The 22,169-nt window shown below is 46.9% G+C and overlaps 1 protein-coding gene across 5 annotated transcripts in view; it reads right to left on the bottom strand.

Moving 5' to 3' along the window:
- Phactr3 (phosphatase and actin regulator 3) overlaps nt 1-22,169 on the bottom strand; it is a 219,182-nt gene that overhangs the window by 76,649 nt on the left and 120,364 nt on the right. Inside the window, exon 1 of one of the 5 annotated variants that reach the window (XM_034496549.2) lies at nt 9,995-10,015. The exons of 3 other annotated variants lie outside the window; for them this stretch is intronic. The gene's annotated coding sequence lies outside the window, so the exon portion shown is untranslated. Of the gene's footprint in view, nt 1-1,436; nt 1,672-9,994; nt 10,016-22,169 lie in introns of those variants that run through there. One more of the 5 variants, XM_076930350.1, reaches the window with a different exon arrangement.

Raw genomic sequence — 22,169 nt, 5'->3', positions numbered from 1 at the left:
AGAAGCAGGACTCCGTGGAGCACTTGACCCTAATCAACAATTCAGCGGGGAGCTACTGCAGAATCTTTAGCTTAGAAACCCCATAATATGCCATCCAGTGACTCACATAGTACAGAGCAGTAGCTCCTTGTGGCCTCACACCATCAGGGAATTAAAGAGCTTCATAGGAGAGGGGTGAGGCAGGCTTGCAGAGGTCTGAACGCTGTGTGCTTGGGCCCCTTGCCTCTTCTCACCCTGAGTGTCTCAAACCCAGGGCCAGGTGGGAGACCAGGAGCTGAAAGGTCACCATGCATGTCCTTTATGCATGTTTGAAACTGCCATCTCAAGCAGAGGTGGAGTGTATGGGGGGGTGGAGGGAACAGGTGTTCACTGATCAGGAGAGAGAGCCCTGCTACCTGAGCAGGAGCAGCCCAGCAGATGCCCACCTCCACCCACCCTGACTGTGCGATCACATAGGGCATAAGCCATGTTACATCTTGGTAAATACTTAATAAGGACCACACGTGCATCTACAGAAGGAGGGGACAGGTGAACATCCAGTTGTCTTCTTCTGCTGAGATCTCTCTGGGTCCTCTCCCTGGAGTGACAGATACCACCTTCCCCCTGCAAAGAGACTCTAAGAGGTGCAAAGGCCTCATTAGTGGGTCCCATTAGCAGGTCTCTGGGTAACACCGCAGTGCTAACTGCTGGGCTGCCTCTGCCACCTCTGAGGCATTAGCAGCTAATTGCTGTAGCACCAGCTTCCACATTTAGTGGCTGCCTCCCACGTGCCCCTGTGCCCCTGTGGTAACCTTGAGGCTTCCTTCCTGAGGCTCCCAAGAGATAGAAAGGCCATGTTACTCTGAAAACTTGTTCACACACAGGTATACATCTAGCTACTTGAACAACTGGAGCCCCACCTGCCCCACCTCAGGATCAAGGTGGCCCATGCACAGTGCCATGAAGGCAAGCGTCAAAGCAGTTCCAGGCCAACACCTGGCTGGCTTCACTGAACTTCAGAGCTGGCTTCCGTGCCATAGCATGGAGAGCCTGATTCCAACCCCTATTCCTAGCACCCTTGGCCTCTGAGCTCCTGTGCCCTCACCCATTGCCCTGTGAGTCGTTCTGTAACACTCAGGGCTGCTTGAATGAACACTAGCTTAGCCAGAGATCCCAGGATACACAGCTTCAAAGGCTGGAGCCAGGATCATCCCAGTCCACCACTCTGATACCCAAGCACCATGACAATGGGCACTTCTGCTTCTCCCCAGCAACCTATGCTCTTTCCTTCTCCATGAATACAAAGTCTCTTCTAAATTCAGTGGGAAGAGACCCCCACCTCCCTGGGGAATAAAGTCAGACACTTGTGACCCAGTGGCGTCAGGTGGGCAGGGATCATGTACACCAGAGCACAGTGGAAGATGACTTTCTACCTATTACTTCATTCATTCACTCACAGACTCATTAATGGAGGTTCTGAAGAGAGTTACTGTGTGTCAGGACAGCTCAGGCTTCCAGACAGAGCCACGAGTGCCATCGTCCTTCAAGGAGTCTTTTCTTTCTTCTTCTGGGTACACATGTCCGTGAGCAGATGAGAGGTCAGATGAGGACGTCTGTAGTAACTGAGGAACATGACTTAGAACTCTGCATTCTGAGCAGAGGTCTTCCCTATCCCATAATCCAACAGAGAATGCCAAAGGGACATCACAATGATACAAAGTGCAGTGTCAGGTCTGAGGGTTCCGAAGCGGTGCCAGGCACCATCCCTGTGGCAGAGCTTGCTGACCACAAGGAAAACCAGAGGGAGCTAAGACAGGACCCTGCTGCACAAGGGACCCTCAGAAAGTGCTGCTCAAAGGGCATAGGCTTTAAACTCAGGCACTGGAGTCGCAATGAGAAGGGGTGAAGGGTGCAGATTAACAAAGTCTGGCTTTCCTGGGGGTGCAGAGTGGGGACAGAGCCAGGCCAAATGCTGGAGAGCGCAGATGTAGCACAGAGGTACCGTGGCCTATGATGACTATCCACACACAAACAAGCACACACCAAACCATCACCTGTCAGCAGCAGCACCTCACTGACTGAACATAAGCAGGGAATAATCTCTAATTTAAGGAAGTTACACTTGTTAACCATTGGTGCATGAAAAACTGAGTTGCCAGCAGTTGCCACTAGAATTAGAAAGATCAGAAGCTGGAGTTTAGAGAACAGAACAGAAGACCCAGCCAAGAGTGGTACATGGCCCTGACAAGTGTCCTGGAATCAGAGAGCTCTTGTATAAGATAAAAGCTGGGGACTCTGTCGCAGGACACGGCAGCGAACACTGAGTACCTGCTACGTGCTATGCTCTGACCTGCGCTCCTGATATGAACTAGAACCTTCTAGCCCATTCCAACCCCAGCAGGAGGAGTGCTATTTTCATTCTTGTACCAGTGCTGGAAGAAACTAAGATGTTCTGCAGGAATGCATACCCCCTTGTCTGGATATCAGAGTTCTGAGACTAAGGACTCTAAAAAATTATGGTTTCTTCCCCAAAGTCTTATGCTTGGAGGGAGAGGAAAAGGCTGAAGCCTGTAGCCAGCCACAGGAACTTATCTCCAAGGAAAGGATTTCATTCAGTTCTGATGGTTTGTCAAGACCTCCTTACAGAAGATACTGGAGCCCAGACAATGATGGGTCAGTGGTAGGCGGGACCTAAGACAATGACAGGTCAGTGATGGGCAGTACCTGAGATAATTACTTGTCAGTGATGAGCAGGACCTGAGACAATGACTTGTTAATGATTGGCGGGACCACACTTTGACCAGGTCAGATTAGCCATGCAGACCTCTTGCCCTCTATTTAAACCTAAATCTCATATCACCACTCAGAAGATGGAATTGGGGCCAGTGTGGCCACATCATATAAATCTCTTTTCTCTGTTTTTACTTTGTCTTTAATTGTCCTGTTGAAGACAGGTGGCCAAACCTGGCTTGTCAGGGCTATAGGACCCAGGCTCCAACCCTAACAGCTCCAGAAACATGCCCACTGTGTGACTATGTACAACGACTCTCCTGGTCACAAGCAGTGACTATGTATTGAATGGCAGGAGCCAGAACCCTCATGTAACCCCTGTATTCTTCCCCCTCAGCTGATCACAAGCTGCCATCAGAGAGCAAAGGGACCCGGGAGGTGGGTACTTGTGGACTAACCCACCAATTCGACTTGGAACAAAATCTTGGGAAGCATCAGGGGCCAAGTGGCCTATTTCTTGTGGTAGACCAGGAGGCTCAAGGTTTGACAGCCATCTTAAATACCCAGCATGTAAGATATGAACCTACAAAATCAAACTTAAAACCTTTTAAGTCTCCCATGCAGAAGTACCCTCTCTGTGGGCTCCATACCTGGAAAACTGCTGAGTGACTGCAATAGCTGGATGGCGTCACATACACTCAAGAAAGGCTAAACAGGGCCAGGTCAATGCAACCTTCGGAGGGAGGATTAGCGCCCCCTATAGGTCTCTTGTAATCACACTGCTTAGTATAGAGGCAGGAAGTGGCCACTGCCAGGGGTGAGGGTTGGGAGGGAAGCTAGATGTTTATTTAAAAAGTAGAGTATTACTATATGCCTTTCTGTTTCCGGACACTGCAGGAATTTCCCTCCTCTGGGTGAGCTTATCCTACACACACCTAGGGTCCCATCACAGCTCACTTCGACAGAAACCCCTTCATAAGACTTTTTCAGTATGGAACAAACGGGTCTTTCTATAAGAAAATACACCTCCTAAACCCACGCAGCTCTCAACTCTGCACCAGGCCAGAAACAGCAAAATATTAGAACAGAAAGGTAAATGAGAACAAAGGGAAGAGGAAAAGGCTGGGCACACGCTCGGAAGCAGGACAGGACGCTATGGTCTGCTGTGACTCCTGGGCCCTGAATTCCTGAACAACCCAGGCCCCGCCCACATCGATCCATGCCCCGCCCACACCAACTCTAGGCCCCGCCCACACTCTCTCACTGACAGGTGGAGGTGCAAGCACAGGAAAGACAGAGTTTGAATCATCTTAGAAGTGTAATAGCAGTAGTGCACACCTAATACTATGTGTTCTGGGTGCCCAAGGGGAGGCTGCTGAAAGCTTCCGGATCCTTCTGGCTTTAACATCTCTAGGAGGCAGGAAGCCACAGTGCAAAACAGATAACTGACATCTGTGACCGAGCAACTGAACTCAGGCTATCTGACCTAGTTCATCCTCTGACAGTATCAATTAGTACCACCTACGAGCCCATGACACTGCTGTTATCTTCAGGGTTTCCCAGGTGACCCACCGACGGATGCTCTCTGCGTGAAGAAGTAGCTTCTCCTAAGATAACTTCACTGTCTAGACCGCAAAGCCTCTCTTGAAAAGCCACACTGCTCCACACTAGCACAGCAAAGGCGCGGAGAGGTTCTGTAGTAGACAATCCTAGTCTGACTATTTGACCACCCACAGGAACAGCTGCCCAAGATTGCCAAATACAACCAGAGCTGTAAGGCCAGGCTCACCATACTCCTGTTAAGAAATGGTAATGACCATCTCTTATTTTGAAAACAAAAGTCTTCCTACTGTCTGTACTCCAAGATTGTACCAGAGGTTAGTTCTGAAAACCTCTAAGCTATTATATTTCCTTAGCTGCCCAAGGCCCTGTATGCAGAAGTAATATTGAAGTTAAGGCAAGAAAAATGGTCACCATTGACAACCTCTGACACAGGATGTAAAATGGAGACATCACCCAAGAAGCCTTTCCCAGTCAGATGAATTGTGGGAATGACAGAGCACTAACCAGAGTGCCATCTGCTCAGGATCAGCCCCGTGAGTCTGCCAATGGCCGCCAGGCCTCCAAGCAGATGGCCAGTTCCCCAGGCAAAGCTGAGGTGCAGATCTGTGACTCTGGAGGCCCTGGAGATGCTGGGCGGAGCTTGGAGCATGAGCTTAGACAGGAGGCGGTGAGGTCAGGAAGAGGAAGGGAGTTCTTACTGCCAGGACCACTCTTTCTGCCGTCCCAATTTCCTCAGAGCAAACTCTGAGACAAAGGCTCAGGTAAGAAGCCTCCTACATCTTCACAAGGTTATAAAAGCAGCTTCTAGAGACATTTCTAAAAATCATGTCTTTCAGGATAAGTGGGGCTGGGGAGAAAGCATTTAGGGAGACCTCGGGACTCCAGGATGAATCCAAACAAGAGTCTTACTCAAAATCCAAGTGCGTGAACTTTCTAAAACCAAAAAGCAAGGTTTGTTCCTTCCATAATGCCAGTGACAGCTACAGACAGGCAAAGGCTGGTTTTAAAAGAGGGTATCTTGGGGCAAGGGAGGCAGCTCAATGAATGGAGTGCTTGCCATGTAAGAGAAACTGATCCAATCTCCGGTACCCACATAAAAAGTTAGCTGGGGCAGTGCACACCTGCAGCTCTGTGGCTAGTCAGCCTGGCCTAACCAGGGAGCTCCAAGTCCCAGTGAGAGACCCTCTCTCAAAAACATACAGATAGTGCTCAAAGAACGACATCTGAGGGTGACCTCTGGCCTCCACACATGTGTGGGACATGTACCAGCATGTGTACTGTATGCTTGAAAGCACATGTGCCCACATCTGCATATGCAAAACACACGTGTATGCATCTGTATACACAAAAACGGGTATCTTGCTTTGTTTACCACTGGAAGATTCTAAGCCAGAAGATGTTTGTTGTAAAGGCATGCATGCCCTTCTCTCGTTCTGAGGTCAGTAATGGGCAGATGTCTGCTTTACAAGCCAGGCAACAAAGGTCAAGGGCTTTGTTGACTATCTAACTGGGCACTAGTCCCTCAGCCAGGCTGTGGGAGCAGAGACTTGGCCAGAGTTGATCAGCAAATCAATGAATGTGACTGTTTTAATAAAACTTTATTGATAAAAACCTTGGGGACTGGAGAGATGGCTCAGTGGTTAAGAGCACTGACTGCTCTTCCAGAGGTCCTGAGTTCAATTCCCAGCAACCACATGGTGGCTCACAACCATCTGTAATGGGATCTGATGCCCTCTTCTGGTGTGTCTGAAAACAGCTACAGTGTATTCATATAAATAAAATAAATAATATATATTAAAAAAAAAAAACCTGGATTTGGCCCATAGTACAACTGTTGCACGGGGTGGGCCCTTTGGAAATGTCTTAAGGGAAAAACTACTATTGTCTCCTTTTGTAAAGGCAGGAAATAACTGTGTGAAGGCTCCAGTTGGTCTTTTACATCCCCCAGGGCCCAGGCCTGCATTATTCTCCCACACTACTGCAGCCTGTGACTTGGGTCTTTGGCTCTGCCCACACTGAAAGCAGACCCTTAGCTCAGTTTATAATTCACTTTTGAATTATTTTGGTTTATTCGTTTTACACCCATCATGGCTACTTGACCACAAGGATCAAGATTAAATAAAGATTCTAAGACAGAGTCCAACAGGGCCCCACCAGGGCTCAGTAACTAGGTAAGACCCAAATGCAAACAAGCTGGGATTTTTTTCAGCTTTAAATTCACCCATGGAAACCTGTCCAAGTACGCATACATCTCAGAATCTTCTAAGACACAGCGTGTTCCTGAAGGTTTATCAGGTTTTGGCTCTTTCACAAGTTCTATACGTTTGGTGACCACAGGACTCACGGTGCTGAGAAGAGACCTTCCCCGGAGGAGCAAAGGACCCCGAGAAGCACACAGAGGCACGTGTGTGTGTGTGTTCCATCTTCCCAGGAACTGATTTTGCTTCAGGCCCCACCCTGCTGGCCCTGCTTCCTTTGGTGACTGTCACAGAAGCAACAGAGCGAGATGGAGATTTCCAACAGAACTTGAGCGGCCAGCAACGGTAAATGGGGCCTGTCCTCCAGGAACAACCCCTGGTGTCTGTCTGCTGGGTGACCTTGAAGATGACCAGCATTGTGAAGAACGGTCCTTCTATGCCCAGAGAGGCTACTAGGCAAGACGTGGCAGCCCCCTTTCCCCTCTCCCTAGAGCCAGCTCACCCAACTCTCACTGCACTGGGGGCTCCGTTCCATCAGTTTCCACAGAGACCTGGGTGGGCACACAGCACCACTCATCTCTCTCTCCCTTGGTGCCTGACACTGACTCTTGGCAGCTCTGATCCATCTTTTGATAAGACCAACTCTCTGTGTGCAGTCTGGGGGCCGCCAATGGAGATCCCACGAGGATGAAACACCAGACAGGATATTCATGGTATCCACTTTCCTCAAACTGAACTGGTCGCATCAATGCCCACCCTCCACACCTTCTGCACATATCCACATCTGCAGCTCCCTGCCTATGAGACTACATAATACTGCCGTCCTCAAACCCTGGGAATCTTCCCATCTCTCCCATGACCTCACAAATTCCTCAAGCTCCTCCCCAGTATTAGACCTCAGATTGGCAGCCCTACAAGAAGGCTATTCCCGTTACTCCCAAACAACACTTCCTGCTCCTGGGAGGAAGCAAACACTGTTGGTAACTCTAGCAACCCATGCTGGCCATAAACACTGACCCCGGCACCTCATATAGGGACTCAACCCTAAACTACCACTCCACTCCTCAGCGTTCCACACACCATACCACAATTCTGCATGTGTACATGCATGAGCACACACACACACACACACACGCGTGCACGCGCACACACACACCCATGCACATATGCACGCACATGCACATGCCTTCTGGAAGCATGCTATCTCACAGGAGAAACACTGAGGTCGTCTCTGTGGTTAGAAAATGATGGGTCTCCTCACTAGGGAAGGACTTCCCAGAAACCTAAGACGATGGAGAACTGGTAGGCACTAACCGAGTTTGAACAAAGACAATCAAAATGCTACTGTGAGGTCATGCCACATCTGTGCGCCCATGTGACTGTCATTTAGGGAGCTGGCCCCTGTGGCTGCTATGACATTGCCGATGAGCGCTTCTGAACTGTCATCTTCTTCAGAGTTTCTGCCTTCAGGTCTTTCAGGCATCTGAAGTGTTGGAATTGCTGGGTGGTGAGTAATTCTATACTGAACTTTTCCCCCATGGCTTGCTTAGGCTTACTGAGTCACCAGGACAGGTTGGATCATTCTACAATCCAGATCAATCCCCAAACTATGAAAAACCAATCATAAGCCACTGTGAGTGAGAGAGAGTTCATACATAGGTCAGACCACACACAGAGAAAGCATGAGTGGCCACCAGGGGCTGGGAAAACTGAGGGGCTGTATCTTCCTGGGTGCCATGGGGCACTCTAGAGAGACACAGAAAGTGGCCAGATAGCCACACACACGTGCTGAATGTCACAGGCTGTCTGTGTCACTGTGGCATGAACTTGACCTCAACTCCCCAAAGTAAGGAGGTAACTACCAGTTGAGCCTCTGATGCAAGCTGACTTTGTGCTAAGTCCTTTGCACACCTCACAGAGCTTTATCTTCAAACTAACACATGAGTGTGCAGAATCCCCCACGAGCAAGAACTACATTCCTGTCAACTCCACAAGACCTGAGCCTGGAGCAGCTTGCACTGACTCACACACAGGACTTGTGCTCCAGGTAGGAAGTGCAACCTGAGGTGGCCAGTGGGGGATTCATGTTCTCTGCTGAGGAAGGGGATAGCACAGAGCCCCTGAGGTTGGCAGCACAGAGAGGGGCCAGCACAGACGGCTGAAGAGTTCAGGACACCATTGCAAGAATCAAGGCAGGATTAGTGGCTGCCACAGGCCACCCAGATAGTGCAAGGAGAGTCCCTTACTTCCTGTAGTGACAGAAATGATCTGGCCTTGGCCGTGGTGTTACAGTATAGCAAGACCACTTCACTCAATGCCACCAAATTATACCTTTACTTATTTTTATTAAGAATTTGATCAAAGGCTAGGGCAATGATTCAGTGTGTCAAGTACTTGCTTAACAAACATGAGTTTGAATCTCCAAGGCTGAGCACGCCTATGCAAACTTGTAACCCTGGCATTTAGCATCACAGAAAGGTAGCTCTCAAGAGCTCACTGACAAGTCAGCTGTCCTGGCTCAAGGGTGAGACCCTGGCTCGAGGCAATAGGCTGGAGAACTACAAAGGAAGACACCAGATATCTTCTGACTTTGAACTCCATGTGCATGTACATAGACACACACACACACACACACAGACTCAAGTGCATGTAACACACATGCACTGCACACATACAGAAAGATTTAAAAGACACCCTAAACCAAAAAGTCCGAATCCAGTATAAAAAAATTAAACATAATTGCAACATATTCAGTTGACCCACTCTGCTCTCCACGGTATGGAAAGGCATGAAGGTTGAAGAAGTCAAGCATGTATGTTTCCATGTATGTATACATGTATGTATGTATACAGCCCAGAGACAAATAACCCCAGAAAGGCTCTGGATGTACCAGCCTCCACAGGGGCCTGAACACCACAGGCTTCTCCACGGAAGGAACCATCACCAGTCCCTGAAGCTACCCAAAGCAGAGGTGCCCAGACCAGAGTCAAACAAGGCACACACTGGTCAGCCTCTCTGTGCACACAGCAGGGACTGGCTCAGCCACCTCGCCTCCCTCCGACTCCCCACTCTCCAGCTGCTGGTACAATACAAAGGGGCTTTGATCGCAGTTGTAGCCTAGCAGGAAAGCCTGCAAGTGTGTTTACATGTTTCAGCCAAACTGAGCCCCTGGGGACTATGCATTCTCAGCCTTGGAAATAGTTTCTTCCTTCATCCATTAGGCAAATGCAATGAAGGCCAAGAGGGCCAGCCCTTGCTCCATGTTGAAACAAGCCTGGGTAAGGATAGAGGAGAGGACCCCATTCCTGAGCCATTCATCCCTCTGTGGGGACCCCGCTCCTCTGTGGCAACTCCTCTTTTAAGCCCATTCATCCCTCTATAGGGACCCGCTCCTGAGACCATTCATCCCTCTGTGGGGTAACTGACTTTGCCATGGCTAACTTCCTCATTATGGTGACTGTCAGAGACATCCAGGTCAACTGTGAATAAAGATGAAGCAGAGATATGAGGAGCCTCACACATACCTGGGACACGGAATCAGGGTTCAAAAACTGAGGCTGGTAGCTCCCTTAAAGGATGAACAGTTTCCACTTAATAGTCCAACTCCTGAAAACACGATCCACACGAGACTGGCACGGAAATATCCACAGTAGCATGTTCTTAATGGCCATGTGGTGAGACAGCCCAGAAGTTCAGCAGTGAGACCCACAGCGCAGTAAATCTATAGACAGGATGGATTCGGCCATAAGGGGGAGCAGAGTGTCAGCAGACTGCAGCATGGCGGAACCCCAAAAACAGGATGCCAAGCAAAGCACTAAAATCATAAACGAATACACACTGAGCTGAAGAGATGGCTCAGAAGATCAAAGCACCTGCTGGCACGAGGCCCTGAGTTAACATCTCCAGCACCTAAGTAAAAAGCGAGGCATAGCTATGCATGGTTTGTAACCCCAGCACTGTGTAAGGCAGAGAGGCAGGAGGATAGCTAGGACTTACTGGCTGCCAGCTCAGCTCTAGGATGGGGAGAGACCTCATCTCAAGAGAATAAGGCAGACAATGACTGAGCAGGACAACTAATGTCGTCCTCTGGCCTCTACATGGGATGGGCTTCCATACCAGCATACGCAGACAAACATGTGCACACATAAGCATACACACACACACACACACACATACCACACACATACATACACACCACACACAAACACATACACACATGCATATATACCATACGTGTACACATACACAACATACACACACACACACAGACACCACACACATATACATACACATACCACACTTACACACAGGCACACTCACAAACACACCACACACAAATACATACATACATACACCACACGTGTACACACATGTGCAGACACACAAACACACATACACACCACCATACGCCACATGTGTACACACATGTACACACATACCATACACATTCACATACACCACACATACTCACACATACAGATACACGCGCACACACATGCCACACACTCACTCTCTTATTTCGATGAAAGGTCAGAACAGGACAATCCAGAGGCAGAGAGTACATGGGTGCTCACAGGCTGAGGAAGGAAGTGTTGTATGATTCTGTGATAGATGAACGGACACAGGGTTTCCTTTGGGGTGAAGAAAGCATTGTAAAATTCCCCTGTGGTGAAGGCTGCAGTGAGAGCTGCTATAGATGCTACGGAACCCAGCATAGCACATGCGTGCACTTGAGTATGAGCTGTAGTTCCAAGGGGAAACAGAAACTAAACCCCAAGATGGATGGATGTCCACATCCTCCTCTGGCCCATAGCTGAGCCTGATGACAGCCATGTATGTCCCTTCTTTTCTGGAAGGGACCTCCCTGACCTGACTGTATGTAGACCTAGGATCTCCCATCCTTCATTCCATGAGGTCTCAGCCATCCCCAGACACAGGCGCCATGTCAAAGCAAGGCCAACATTTGCCAGTGTCTCTAGACTTTTTGGCTCCTCCCACAGTTGCCTCTACCTGTCAGTCCACTGTCATCTGCAGGACCAGTGGCGGCAAGTGCTACCCCTGCCTCAGCCACATAGGCATCTATTCCTGATCCCCGTGGTCAAAGGCTCAGACCAAGCTCGGTGGTTTTCAGGCATAGCCATCTGGAGGCTCCAGGCACAGAGAAGCCCAATGCCGAGTCCCCTGGAAGGAACAGGTTGTGCTTGACGCTCACTTACCTTGAGCAAGCACTCCAGCCATACTGAGGACTGTGCTCACACCCTGCTTTTCTGCCCCATCATGGCCTCCTCATAGCCTTTGCAATGGCTTTTCTCTGCAACACACCCAACACTACAGAATTGAGGGCTGTCCACCTGAGCCCCCACTGAACAAAGGCACAGCTCCCCCAAACCCCTTCTCTGTGGTGGTTTTCTGACACTGGCCAAGTAGTCGCTTGTACTTTCTGCCCTGGCTATCTGTCTCCTTCCCCCTGGAACAAGACTGTCTTGAGAACAAGGGCTTGATCTGCTCCTCACCTCATGACTTCACGTCCTGGTGAAGTGGGTTTGGGGCCCTTCTCCTGTTAAAGCTCTTCCATTTAGAGGATGGGAAGCTCACAAACCTGGTACCCTTCTCTACTGGTGCTTGTCACCTCTTGCTGTGACAAATGGCTTCTCTCACTTCCGTAGCCTCTTTTTTCTTTGGTGTCTAGAACAAACATTAGATACCCTTTTCCTTGAGAACAATTCTCCCCCACCCCTTGGTCTGGTCCATTCCCATTCCAGGTCATAGTTTAAACTGCTTTGGAGATAAGACTGAAGCCTGTGCACCACAGGGACCCAGAACAGCCGTCATGGCATCCCACAGGGGTTGCAGACCATCAGCAAGTTGGTTGTATTGATGAACTAACTTCCACAGCAGAGCAGAGCCTCTCTCAAAGCCAGTAAGACACCCCACCCCACCCCACCCCCCCACCCCACCCCGGGGGAAAGGGACCTGCAGGCCTGTTTTACATGGTGTGGCCAACCCTCAGTTTGGGGAGCCAGAGTGCACTGGGTTTGAGTTCTGATGCAGTTTTGAGACTTGAAGAAGTTGGCCCCAACCCTCTGAGCTCCTTGTTCCCTGTTGCTGATGAATGAGATAAACCTGTCCCTGTCACACGTGCTGAACGTGAACATCCTCTGGATTATGCATGAGAACAATGAGTCACAGTGCCTGGTGCTCCATCGCTGGTTATGTTGTGAGTGACTGTCTTCTAGGTCAAGCGATTACCATCTTGAGGGTTTCAGCTGAGCTCTCCAGCAAAACCAGTACCCCAGTTAGGCTCCTTGACTATCTCTGTTTGTTACAGAGGGGTGGGGTGGGTGGGGTGGGGCACAGCTACCCTCTATTGCCTGTTGTATGCTGATCTGCCCTAACTGTAGGAGGCCTCTGGGAGGGGCTGGAACACAGGGACCATGGAAGACTGGGAGAGATAGCTTCCTTCTATCTACACAGCCACAGGGAACAAACGCCTCATCCATACTGGGTAAAGATGTTCCAGCTATAGCCTGTTGGGAGCAAGGAAGAGCACCCTGTAGCCTGCTGCTCCCCTGGGCTATGTGAGGAAGCTGTAACCCTATTGGTTGGGGGGTGGGGGGAGGAAGAATGGACTTTCATAGACTGTGCCTTCCCTTGTTGCTGGGACCTTAGGAGGGAAGGAATTTTAGCAACGCTACACCCCCTTCAGCACCAACCTCTCTTTTGTTCTCTATGTCTCTGTCTGTGTCTCTGTCTTTGTCTCTGTCTCTATGTCTGTCTCTCTGTGTTTATCCCTTTGTGTGTATGTCTCTATCTCTGTCTTTGTCAGTCTCCTCTCTCTGTCTCTGTCTTTCTTTTCCTCTCCTTCTCCCTCTCTCCCTCCCCCCCCCCCATCTCTCTCTGTAGGAAACATTGGGTGCTCCCCAGAGGAATGTGACAACACTCTCATTAACATCAGAGACAAGTGAAGAAACCAGAAGAGAGCCTTCCAGGAACCACGGGCCTCTGCAAACTGGTTTTTCTAAACGTTTTTAAGTCCCCTATAGACCAGGCTCAGTGGAAACAGCAGGTTTATTCCAGCCATTTCTGTGTGGAGGTGAACTGAGGGCTGTTACTGCTCCCTGTGAGCTAAAACCCCACCATCCATTCAAAACCCCGCAAAACTGGGCACACTTGAAACTGTCATAAGGAAAAGGTGAACAATAGGAGACCTCCTATAAGAACAAACCACAAATAAGAGAAAGTGACCCTCCAGCCTGCTGTCCATCTGGCCAACAGCCCCTGAGGGACAACTTATTACTAATTTATTCATTTGGTATTGGTGAGGGTTGCAAACTAACTTATTAAGACAAAACAAAACCTCAGGTCACCATGCACTTGGATCCATTAAACTTTCATAAGACCTTGCAGGTCCTTGTGTAGAGGAGGAAGGACTCCAGAGGAGCTGGTGCTTCCTGGGGAAGCAGCAATGCCATCTGGTGACAGTGTGAGGCTGTGTGACCTCGGCCAAATGGCATGTCTAGCAGGGGAGAATCACTTCCATCCACAAAGTCATATTCTGACATCTGCGCGTGCACCATGGCAGGTGTACAGTCACCACCACACCTGCATCATGCATGCACATGCAATAATAATAAACTTTAATTTAAAAAAAAACATATACCTTGTATCAGAGCTGTTTGTTACCCAGGGGATTCTCTTCTTTACAGATCTCTTGGGAAAGGCAAGTCCACACGTCATGACTCAGGGTGGCACAGGAGGTCACTGATGTCCGGTTCCACCACTTAACACCAAGTTAACAATGCCATTGCTTGTCCTTTCTGAGCATGACTGTCCTGACTCTAGACCATGACAGATTATCTTGTGATGAAACCATCTACCCTCCAGATTGGTCATGGGAAGGGCAGGAGACGAGGAACCAGGCTCAGGCCTTAAATATAAGTGAAAAGTTAGCCAGTGTGTATGGCCTTGTGGATTCTATCCATGTCACGGTCCTGTGGGACACATGCAGATTCTGTTGTCAAGGTCCCAAAGGGGCTACTGCCACTCCTGTTAGGCTCTACAGGACACTGAGAAGAGGAGACACAGAACCTTCCAAATCATTCCTCACAGAGGCTTAGTGTCTCCAGACACCTCAGCCAAGACTCCAAATGAAACAAGCTAATTCATGTTCTTTCCATTACTAACATCATCCATCCTTTCCCCAACAGAAGATTCACGAAATAAACACTCTGGGTTCTTTTAATTTTTCATGAAAACAAGAAATAATTGTCTTAAAAGACTGTTGGAGATGGAAGCAAATGAAGACAGGAATAACGTCCAGAAATCATCTCACGGTGACAGTTCTATTTGGCCGCTGTCACCCGCTGAGTGTAACTTGTCTCCAGCCTTTCATTCATTCACGTGTACGTCCTACCAGTGATATACCTGGTGCTGAAGCACCCGGCACTGTACGTGGGACTTACTGGACCAAAGCAGCATCGGTATTAGTCAGAATGCGAGCTTTGGTCATCAAAGCCTTGTGCCCAGAGCATGCAGCCTCCTTGGTAACCAGAATACATAGACCTTGTCTTTAGACCCAAAGCTTGATGGGCCTCATCCCATTTGGTGGAATAGTCCTGAGAAAATGAGAAAATTATCAAACTGTAGTGGGCTGTGTTCCACACTCATAGATTGCAAGGTTGAGTATTTTAAGGATTATATTTTATCTCTAGATTTTAAAATATGAATATGAAACGTATGGATATATACAGGTGGATATTCATAGGTGAGGACAGGTTCTCAGTCCTGGATTGAAGAGCCTCCACGGGCAGGAATGACCAGGGTTGTACTATGGAAAGACACAAAGCTTAGACTGAGCAAGACCAGAAGACGTTGGAGGAGCAGAGAGGAGGCAATCTCATCCAGAAGGCTGTGCAGATGAGTCCCATCAGGGAATAACATTGGAGAAGTAGGAGAAAGGGCAGCTCACAGACCCGAAGCCCTGCAGCATATGTGGGGGAGGGACAGGGAAAGGTCCTGTCTACATACTTCCAACCTGGAAATAGGCCTTAAAGAAAGAAACTTGCTCCCAGGAGAGGCCTCCACATTTGGTGGTGCCAAGTGTGCTATGGAAAAGATGTTTTGTTTTGTTGTTTTGTTTTGTAGTTGTTGAATAAATATACAAAGAAGTCTTTTCTTCTAAGAGAAAATATGTACAGGCCCTTTGGTCTCTACTCTTACCTTTTGTTTTTTTCTTAGTTTGCCATGTTCTGATGCTAATGACTGCTGAATCATCAGCCTGCTTCACGAGGCCAGGCTAGCCCTATGAACCTGCTTCATGAGGCCAGGATAACCCAATAGACCTGCTTCATGAGACCAGGATAACACTATGCTAAAGTCAGAAAAGGGATTCCTGGAAGTGAAATGTCAGGCGGCCTCTCTTGAGACAGAAATAGAAATATTACAGAGAATATTAGTAAATCTGAGACTGGGGAGCACAGGAAAACAGAACCCTGCCAGAGAGTCAGGCTCCTTCCAGAGGAATTCATCCAGTATCTGAAACCATTCTATGAACTGCTGAAAGAAGACACGTCACATAGTCATTTCCAACAAATGCAAAAAAGAGCAGTTGATGAAAACCGGCACCCAGTCATGATTAAAGATGTTCCAACCACAGAGACCTTCCTTAGACTCATAAAATATGTACATAAAGCTGGCCTCAGACTCTGCCGTACAATGAAATATTGAAGCACTCCCTCTGAGGTCAGAAACAAGAATGTCATAACTCAGCATTACACTAGAGGCTTTAAATGGTACAATAAAAAAAAAGGAGAAGAAGAAAAAGAACTACAAAGAAAAAGAAGGAAGGCCGGGCAGTGGTGGCACATGCCTTTGATCCCAGCACTTGGGAGGCAGAGGCAGGCAGATTTCTGAGTTCGAGGCCAGCCTGGTATACAGAGTGAGTTCTAGGACATCCAGGGCTACACAGAGAAACCCTGTCTCGGAAAAAAAAAGAAAAAAAGAAAGAAAGAAAGAAAGAAAGAAAGAAAGAAAGAAAGAAAGAAAAGAAAAGAAAAAGAAGGAAGTTGCCTTTCCCCTTCAGAGAAATGTTTTTAAAAAATACAAAATAATTTCTAAAATTAGGATATTTTTATTACTAAGTTAATTACAAGAAGGTCCAAGAATCGAAGATTTAAGAAATATTTAAATAATGAGACAATCTTACTCTCATTTGAAAAACATGCAATATTTTTAGAATAATTTGGTGAAATATGTTCATTAAACATTGTGCACGAGACATTGCTAAGAGGAAACAAAACAAAACGGCCAAACTATAAGGCAAGCTGCACAAGGCCAATGTGTTCCAGTCAAAACTACAACAGGCTTATGTCAATTAATTCAAAAATTGTACAGAATCACCCAGTAGAGATCTAGAGGATATGGCTAGAATGATCTAGAGGAAAATACAGCAATGGGAGTTGATTTATTTCAGATATCCTGGCATAAGGAACCTATGATGCTAACACTGTATGCAGGTGAGGGCAGACAGACCCACATGCTCTCCTAATTAATTAACTCACTGTCCTGGTAAGATACCTGAAAATAAGTGAGCTTAAGGGAGATCACAGTCCATCAATGTGGGGACGGCACAATGGCCAGGGCCTGAGAGCTGAGGCAGCCGATCACATAGCATGCACAGTCAAGAAACAGATGAACACTACTTCTTGTTTCTACTCCTTATGCAGCCCAGGGAAGGCAACAGAATCCCCTCTAACACACACACACACACACACACACACACACACACACACACACACACACGTCCAGAGGCCTGTCTTTCAAGTGATTAGATCTTATCAAGATGACAGTTAAGATTAACCACCAAAGAAACAGAATATGGGGTCCATAAAGAGACCCTCCCATATACTGTGGTATATCACAATAGAGAAACAAAGCCATGTGGTGGGAAAGGATGGTCCCACCTCCAAATGGTGTGGAATCAGTGAAAGAGCCATAGGAAAAGATGGAGTCTTGATCCCTTCCTCAGACTATACTCAAAGCAATTCTGATCCTCAATTCAAAACAAAACTACTAAAACTCACAGAAGAAGAAAGGAGAAAACCTTCAGGATGTAATGATGAGAAAAAATACAAATAAGATACTAAGTATCTTATTTAATGACTCGTAAAAGTATTAAGATACTTAAGTATCCTTAAATAAGATACTAAGTGAAAATGTTAATAAATTGACCTATATCGATTTTTCTGCGTTGGGGAGATGGCTTGAGCAGGAAAGAATATGTATATACTGTTCTTGAAGAAGAACAGAGTTCTGTTCCCAGCACCCACCTTAGATGGTTCACAATAGCCCGAGGGTATGATGCCCTCTTCTGGTCTCCAGGGACACTGAACTCATATGAGCAAACCCACATACATATACATAATCCTAAAAGAATTATGAATTAATTTTCATGGAATGATTTCATGAAGTGAATCTGAAGAGGCGTCGAGGACCACCAACCAAATGCTGATATTTAAAATGTGCACTCTTTAATTCCTAGCAGTTACTATCTCAGAATTTTGACATGCTGTAAAGGTGCTTTGGGACAGTGCATACAAATGGCCATCGAGAGAAGAAAGAGATATTCTGAGTCACTGGTTTTCAAGGCAAGGCCAAGAGACCCGTGATGAGGTTTTTCCACATGCAGACCACAATGGCTAAAATTTTTTAAAAATTAATGAACACTGACAAGATCAGGAAGAAGGGGGAGACTACACAGCACCCAGAACTTCCAGGAGAGCTGGTACCAAGATAAGTAATTTGGAAAACTCTTTGAGAGCATCCAGATGGGCTGCAGTTCCACACCAGAGACCATCAGACTAAAAACAAACAAGCAATCAAAAAAATAATAATAATAATTGCAAATGCTAAAGATTTCCTAGTGGCATTATTTCATAATAGGCAAATACCCAGGACAAACCAAATGTCCTTAATAGCAGGATGGGTGAATACAGGGTCCGTGTCTCCCAACCCAACAAGGTAGAGAACACCATGAGGGTGAACACAATACGTCCACAGCCTTCAATGGACCAGCCTAAAAAACCAGCAAGGCTGAGCCACAGAGAAGCCAGGTGTGAAATGTTACACCGAACTCTACTGCAAGAAGACTCAAAAACAAGCAAAATTAAGCTTTGAGAGTGCAAGTTCAGGTGGTGATCCTCTTGGGGTGCTGGCATGGTTGAGGGTGACAAGGACGCTTTCAGGCCACTGGCCATGTCCTGCTTTGCAGGCACCTGGGGGATTCCAAGGACTTGTGTGCTGATTGCATGCAGGATCTGGAGCTTGGCATTTTTTATAAGTATCGGTAAGAATCTTTATAAAAAAATTTAGGTTAAAAAAATACCAACTGTCTATTGAAAGACCATCCTGGGCTGGATAACGGCTGGAAAAGAGGAAGCAAAGGCCACACCCAGGGGCTCTTCCAGGTGTGAGACTTTACATAATGACAGATTCTTAGGCCTGAAGGTTCTCTTGGGCTCTTCTTCCTTTTCCAAATGTAAAGGGATGCCCAAGATAGCTCTTGCTCCAGGGACTCTCAGAAGAGCCCAGAAGGTAGATTCTTCCTCCTCCATATCCACTGCTATTCAGAACCAGAACTCAGCTGTGGGCTTTGGAGATAGTCTATAATGAGTGGGGGGGTCTTTGGGGCCTCAAGGTCAACAGCTCCAAAAGAGATACTAAATTCCTGGCCCTGTTTTTTTGTAATCTGTTCCCCTCTGGTGTGTGGTAGAGGCTTTGTGTTGTTTGATGGTAACTCCATTTTGGCTGTTTTTACAGTGTGTGGATGTGCTTTATTAGGAAGTGTCTACAGTAGTCGGTTTGCATAGGATTTGCCCAAAAACTCCTTAGTTAGTATTACTGCTCCTTCCCAGTTTCCCTCTTCTATCATCCCCTCCCCCTCAGCCTATTTGACCCTCCCTGTTCCACTGTTCCCTTTTAACCTTTACCCAAGTCCATTCTACCTCCCTCCCTTGAAAGCCCCTCCCCATGGCCCCTTAGTAATTTTCTGCATAAAACATAAATATATGGAAATTTACAGAACATCCACAGAGGAGAGAAAACATGGGATATTTGTGGCCTGGGTTTGTCACTCAGAATAATTGTATGAAATTCTCAAAGAAGAGAGAGAGCACAAATAAACATGTACACACACACACACACACACACACACACAGACCGACAAGGTTTGAAAGATTTTTTTCCCTGAAGAGGCAGTAATGCCTGAGGGGCTAGATGCCTACTTGTCTCAATTAGGATTTTTACTATGATAAATACCATGACTAAAAGCAACTAGGGAAGGAAGGAAAGGGTTTGTTTTATCTTACAACTATCAGGCTACACGAATCACTGAGGAAAGTCACACAGGAACTCAAGGCAGGAACTGAAGCAGAGACCATAGAGAAAGGTTACTTGGCGACCTGCTCTCCACAGCTTGCTTATCTAGCTTTCTCACACACCTCAGGACAACCAGTCCAAGGGTGGCACCACCCTCAGTGTGCTGAACCCTCTCCTGTCAACCATTAATCAAGAAAACACTCCCAACCAACTTATACACAATCCAATGGATAGAAGCATTTTCTCAGTTAAGCTTCTTCTGCCGGGATAACTCTGGCTTGTGACAGGAAAAAAAACACAATCAGGACAACATTACATAATATACAGGTACTGAAATATCCCACAGGGGCTGGAAAGGTAGCTCAGTGGGCAGAGTGTTTACCTGGCATGCATGAAGCCCTGGGTTCAACCTCCAGCTCAGCATAAAACAGGCATGATTTTTGCATGCCTATATTCCTAGCACTTGGGGGTGGAGGGGGGATTAAAAGTCCAAGGTCATCTTCACCTACATATCAAGGTCAAGACCAACCTGGGGCACATAGGACTTGGTCTCAAACAAACAAACAAGACTCACACAACACCTATAAATAAGGACAATTTTTATGTTTAATATATCAGTTAGTTTTGTTTACGTTTTTGATAACAAATGTGAATGGCCTGATAAAAATAGTCTTTACTGGTATTCTTGATGTCTGGTAATCCCAAATAACACTGTGAGCTAAGTTAGCTTGGGCTGAAGAGACTCAAAACCCTATTGAATACAACATGTATTTGCTTCCAGAATTTAATCAAATCATGCACCAAACTGTCAATTGTCTAAAAATACAAGTCAACCAGAAAATGACCCAAAAGAAATGGAACCTTTAGCATGGAAAAACAAAAAGCCTGTATTTAGTGGATTCTCTAAATGCAGGGAGCTCTAACACAAGACAGAAAGTTCATCATACCTTAGGGCAATGGCAGAGACTCATCAGAAGCCCCTGGGAATATGGGGGTAGGAGGTGGGTTCCTTTAAGAGTGGGCAGGGTGAAAGAGAATACCAAGAGATGCAGTCCAGAGGTCAGGAGCCATTACAGCTGCAGGGCCTTGCTGCAAGCAAGGCTGAGCTCACAGACTCACACTGAAGTGAGCTGGGTGACTGAGGTCAGGAGAGGAGAAGGCAGCATGAAGTAATGGGAAATCACGATTCCTCAACAGCACAAGTAACACCATAATTAGGTATTTGAGGGAAATCACAGCAGAGATTTTTCACACTGACATGGAAGTCAATTCTGGAGCAGGCTGAAAAAATTTGGGAAAAAAATAATTGACTCTAAGTCAAGATGAGCACTTGAAGCTTAAAGGCCAGAGAAGAAATCAAGAACAAAAGGCTCTCCAGCCTTCTGCAGCTCTCTGCAACTCTCCTCCTGCCAGCCTTCTGCAGCTCTCCTCCTGCCAGCCTTCTGCAGCTCTCCTCTTGCCAGCATTCCTTGGCAAAACCAGGGGCACAGAAATCACCAGTCTGACCTATGTCTAGAATTCTGTGCAGGCCTCAGCACATAGTAACTGCAGCTGCTGTGAGATCCTGTGAGAGATAGTCATGCCATGTCACATGTGATCATACTACATGTGTTAACATACAATCACACTACATGTGTTGACATACAATCACACTACATGTGTTGACATACAATCATGCTATATGTGTTGACATACAATCATACTACATGTGTTGACACACAATCACACTACATGTGTTGACATACAATCACACTATATGTGTTGACATACAATCATACTACATGTGTTGACACAATCACACTACATGTGTTGACATACAATAATCATGCTACATGTGTTGACATACAATCATACTACATGTGTTGACATCTCAAGAGTGAAGGAAGATTATATAAGGAACAAACAGGAAACAAGGATCCATAGTCCACATCACTTAAAAAGTTAAAACTTTTATTTCAAAATCCACATAAAACAAAATCAAATGGCAGGCTTTGGAAAACATTCACAATAACAACAGGGGATGAAGTCCTTTGTCTACAATGAGCTACTTAAAAACCAACAAGAAAAAAATGAAAGCTGCCCTCCCTTTGAGGAACGCAAAAGGTTTCAAAAGAAAAGACATAGAGAAGAAACAGCAAACCGCTGTGGAGAGGCACTGCTCCTTCTCCGTGGGCTCAGAGGCGGCGCGCTGAAGGGTGACTTTCCATTTTTTGCCAAACTAGTGATTGATTTTTTAAAAATTAACTCATCACATTTGAGGGATTTGGAAAGATGAGCAAACAGCCCATATGGGAACACTGACTGACACCGCTCCCCAGAACGAGT

This window comes from Arvicanthis niloticus, chromosome 2 (assembly GCF_011762505.2).
Source record: "Arvicanthis niloticus isolate mArvNil1 chromosome 2, mArvNil1.pat.X, whole genome shotgun sequence".
NCBI classification, from domain to species: domain Eukaryota; kingdom Metazoa; phylum Chordata; class Mammalia; order Rodentia; family Muridae; genus Arvicanthis; species Arvicanthis niloticus.
The sequence above is the reverse complement of the archived record's forward strand: the minus strand, read 5'-3'. Positions and strand labels throughout refer to the sequence as shown.